The following is a 5,270-nucleotide window of genomic DNA, read 5'->3' on the forward strand; positions in this document are numbered from 1 at the left end:
TTATGGGGGTCACATCAGGTGTGCTGGGGAGAGTGCTCTGTGCACCCCAGCCCCAGCCTGTCCTCGGCCTCCTCTTTCACCCTCCCTGCTCTCTGTTTCAGCACAGCTTGCTCCCTCATCTTCCTCTGCGTCTTTGCTCAGTCATGTCATCTGCTCATTGATGCCTTTCTTGACCTTTATATTTTAAATGGCAGCTGATCCCTTAACTTCTCTTGCCATCGTACCTGCATTAGTTTTCTCAGTTGTGTGTATGACAATTCAATGTACATCATTTTACATGTATTTATTTTGTGACTCTCCCCGCTTCCCTCACCCTGCCCCCAGGAAAATGTAAGAAATAAGAAATGTGAGCTCCAGAATGCATCTATTTTCATCACCGCTATATTCTCTGGACAGAGCAGGTCATAAAAAATACTTGGTGAATAAATGAATGAATTACTGTTATGTTTACATTTCTGATGTGGTCTCACCATCAAAAAGCCCAATGAGGTGCTACTGGTTTTTTTTTTTTTTAACAGAAGAAAAGTACAGCTAGCAAATTTATTAATTGCTCTTTTAATATTTCAGTTTCATAAATTCATTTGTCAGTTAATTTCCTTGTGTTTCAAGGGTATTTTCTCACAGAGCAGTTATCTGAGCTGGACTCCTGGAGTGAAATATTAACATTTTCAACTTAAAATGTTACTGAAAATGAAGAAAATGTAATTTATCATGGGCTTCAATTTCAGATGACTCAAGGTCAGACTTTGGTGGGCAAAAGCATTCAAATTTTTTTTTTTTTAAGTAGCAGCAAGTCATTGAATTTCCTGTTTATATGTTCACTGTAGCCGTTCCATCATTGCAATTTCTGATGGTGTATCTCACGGCTATAATATCTCTCTTCAGAGTGATCACAGCCCCCATTTGTTAGCTGGTTGTGTGTTAGTATGGTTTCTGGAGTTACTGGATGAAGGGGAATTAACAGGGCAAGAGAGGCAGAAATGCAGATGCATTCAGATATCTGAAGGGTGCTGATGTCTCAGCTTGGCTCCCTGTGTTAACAATCTAGAAACATGTTATCTGCCTAAATCAAGTTCTCAGGGTTGGGTTGAGAAAACCTCATTCATCGACATGAAGGAGGTGGTGAAGTCATGGTTATTAGGAGGGTACGAAGCGCCACGTTTCCAGACTGATGCCTGTCTCTTGTGGTTCAGAGAGTTGTATGTTGAAGCCTGGTCGGCCTGGACTAAAGCGACCTAAGTTAGCAGAACACCTGATGGTAGCAGCTGATCTGACTCCTGGCAGACTGAAGAGGGAGGAATTAACTCAAAGCAAAAAAAAAAAAGCCTTGGGATACAGGGTAAAAAAAAAAGTCCACTCTCCTGCTAGAGTTGACTCTAGACCTATGAATTATTGACACATGCTTGTTTGTTGTTGAATGTTTGCACGTCTCCCCAGATCAAACAATGCTGTCAGCAGTTAGTGCTGGGGCACACTGTCCTGAATTTAAAGCTGCAGAATCAGGTTTATTTGAAGTGCCCGAAAAATCCCACGGCTGCTTATTGAAACTGATTTTCAGTTTGCTCTTCAGTGTATTTAATCACTGAGGAGCTCTCGGTGCTGCAAATCTGTCATTGCTAAATACCAAACCATTGCAGATACCCTTGGAATGGGAGAATAATGACCCAATGAATGAGTTTGTTTACATTTCTGTTTTAAATGAGATGGGGGATATGTTATAGAAGAATATAACATTTGCAGTAGATGCATAAAAACTGTTTATGCTTTTACAAAATATACTGAAATTAAAATAATTTCATCATGGATGCAAGGTCAGTATAAACTTTAGTTAATAACAGTGATCATAATAGAAGGTCTTGTTGAGTAAACAAATACCTTGTCTAGGGAAGGAACATTTGGGGACAGAATTGAATAATTGTTTTTCTACTCACACCAGAACTGCATTTGGAATCAGACTTACTAATTGGATGTCAAGGAAGATGTTGATCACTGTAATGGGCAAACTGTTAAAAATTGGGTAGGAGAACACAAACTTAGGAATCATGTGTTTGCAAGACTCATTTTTCCTCTCCACACAGATAGTAGTGTAGTAGCATAGCTGTAATAATAGTGCTAATGATAAAAATAACTAACAACCCTTGAGTCCAGTCATGTGCCAGCTACTACTGTATGTGCTTTTCAACTTTGATTTACATTAGTTTTTAGGACAATCTTATGAGAATGTTACCAGTATATTTTCCATTGTATGAATAAAGTGAGATGTAGCCATTACGCTGTCATTCAGCTGGCAAAGGGCAGAGCTGATTCAGACTGCAGGCTCTCTATTCTGACATCTGGCCCTTAGTCCCTCTGCTGTCTAATTCATTTGAGAAAATTTATTCAGACCCTTTTGGGAGTGTTGGTGAAGGAGTGAAAAAAGGGAAGGTGATATAACCCGTGATCCCCCAGGTACTTAATCCTACCAGAGAGAAAAAAAGCAAGCAGATAGTTATTGATTAAGAGTCAGAATCAGTGGTTCAGGTGAGGAACCACTCAACAACTGTTGGGAAAAAAGAAAATGACTATTGGCTGAAATGATTAAGGAAGGCTTCCTGGAAGAGGGGGTTTATCTTCTAAGTGCTCAGTAACACTTTTGGCCACACACATTGTATCCTTTAGTGTTCCGGTTCTGATAATTTTATGAATTGCACACAAGTAAAATTCTAGCCTTGTTTATCTTTAAGTGGGTTTTTTACATTTTTAAAAAAATAGTTCAAATATGTGAATATGTTCAGTGTTGCATATAGTTCATTTCTGACAGTTGATAGAACTTATTGATTGTGCCTCCTAAAAGAAGAAGCAGACAATATTAGCTTATTAATGTTGCCTTCTGTATAGATGTGAAACAGGATTCAGAGGGATGTGGAAAAAACAGAGGTCATTAGAGGTGTGTAGGAAAAACTGAGAGCCGGTAGACCGATTTCCATGTTTCATGGTGACACCCACAGTAGATACTTCCTTTAGCAGTTGGGTTGGCCTTGACTATGTTAACTATTTTCATGAATTTGAAAACTTCACCTTTGAACTCTGTTTGTATTTATTTTTAGTTATTTTAAAATAGTTATTTATTTGGCTGTGCTGGGTCTTAGCTGCAGCATCTTCAGTCGTTTGCAGCATGCGGGGTCTTTTTAGTTGGAACATGTGGGATCTAGTTCCCAGACCAGGGATTGAACCTGCTTTGAGAGCATGGAGTCTTAGCCACTGGGCCACCCGGGAATCCCTGAACCCTTCTATGTAAATCATATGTAAGATCATACAGTCATTGCAATAGAAAATAAAATCTTTAAAATACACGAATGCTGTAACATTTTAAGACATACAAAAAGCATAAAGAATAATGCAACAAATACTAGCTTTTTAAGTCCAGCTTAAAAAACTAGATCTTTGCAAGGCAGGAAAACCCTTCCTTTTTCTGATTTCGCCCCTTTTTCCCCTGCATGAATAATCAGTTCTAAATTTGGAATATATTACCCGATGCATGCCTTTGTATTTTTCCTATAAGTGGTTATATATCTAAAAATGTATAGTACTCTTTATATAAATTACATCAAGTAATATGCATTTTTAATTCTATTTTATTCTTTTAACTATGAAATTCCTTCATTTTCATGTGTATAGCTTTAGTTCATTTGTTTTTTATCCCTTAGTAATATTTGATTGTGTCAGTTTATTTCAACTTATTTAGGTATTTTTCTATTAGCAGATATTTAAGTTGTAATTTTCATTAGAAACAATGAAGCTGTGAATAGTTTTGAACATGTCTCATCATATATATATGTACATCTTTCATATGTCTACAGACCATTTTCTCACCTTTACTGTGACTTGCTTGTTCGTCTCTTTTGCCTACTTTTCTAATGCATAATCTTTTCTTTACTCATTTATAGAGTTTTTTTAATAGATTGTGAGTATTCATCTTTGTTGCCTATATATGTTGAAAATATCTTCGATAGACTGTGGTTTACTATTATTTTGTTTGTAGTGTCTTACTCTGAACAGACTTAAACTGTTGATACAGTAAAATTTGTTGTTTTGCCCTCTATCATTTATACCACGTGTCTGTTTAAGAATTCTTTCATATTGAGGGAATAAAATGTAATGTAAAGGTACTCCTTAAATATAAAGATGGAAAATATGATTTTTTTTAAACGTTGGAAGTCAAATTGTCTCAGTGCAGTTTGACATATCGTTTATCAATACCAGTCTACTCAAAACAGAGCGCACAGCCACTATGGAGAACAGTGTGGCGATTTCTTAAAAAGCTAGAGATAAAACTACCATATGACCCAGCAGTCCCACTACTGGACATATACCCTGAGAAATACATAATTCACAGAGACACATGTAACCCCAGTGTTCATTGCAGCACTATTTATAACAAGGACACGAGAGCAACCTATATGTCCATGGACAGATGAATGGATAAAGAAATTGTGATATATATGTATACACAGTGGGATATTATTTACCCATAAAAAGGAATGGATTTGAGTTAGTTCTAGTGAGGTGGATGAACATCACTAGAGCCTGTTATACAGCATGGAGTAAGAAAGAGGAAAACATATTTCATAAATTAGCACACACATATATATATAGAATCTAGAAAAATGGTACTGATGAATTTATTTGTGGGGCAGAAATAGAGAGATGCAGACATAGAGAACGAACTTGTAGACATGGCGGAGGAAGGAGAGGGTGGGACGAATTGAGAGAGTAGACTGAAGCATACGCATCACCATGTGTGAACCAGATAGCTAGTGGGAGGTTGCTGTCTAACACAGGGAGCTCAGCACGGTGCTCTGTGATGACCTAAGAGGGGTGAGCACGGTGGAGGGGGGAGAGGGGTTCAGGAGGGAGGGGACATGTGTATACTTATGGCTGATTCACAGAAACTAGCACAACATTGTGAAGCAATTATCCTCCAATTAAAAATAAAGAAACCAGAGCCCACCATTATACCATAACTATTGTGTATATAAATTTTCTGTCCAAACTCAGTTATCATTTCATAAAATGAGAGCTTAGAGAAGAGAAGCCATGGTAAAACATCAATATTTACAGAATTGTCAGTCTGTTCATTAACAGTAAAGTTTTGTTTATAGTAAAGTGTTCACTCATACATGTGCATATTATTTTCTGTGCAGAAAGCTCATAGTAACCGTAAGTAATTCAGATGGGCCATTGGTAGCTGTAATGAAAGAAGAGGCTCTGGATATAATTTCAGTGGAGTG

The sequence above is a fragment of the Capricornis sumatraensis genome, chromosome 13 (assembly GCF_032405125.1).
Source record: "Capricornis sumatraensis isolate serow.1 chromosome 13, serow.2, whole genome shotgun sequence".
Lineage (NCBI taxonomy): Eukaryota > Metazoa > Chordata > Mammalia > Artiodactyla > Bovidae > Capricornis > Capricornis sumatraensis.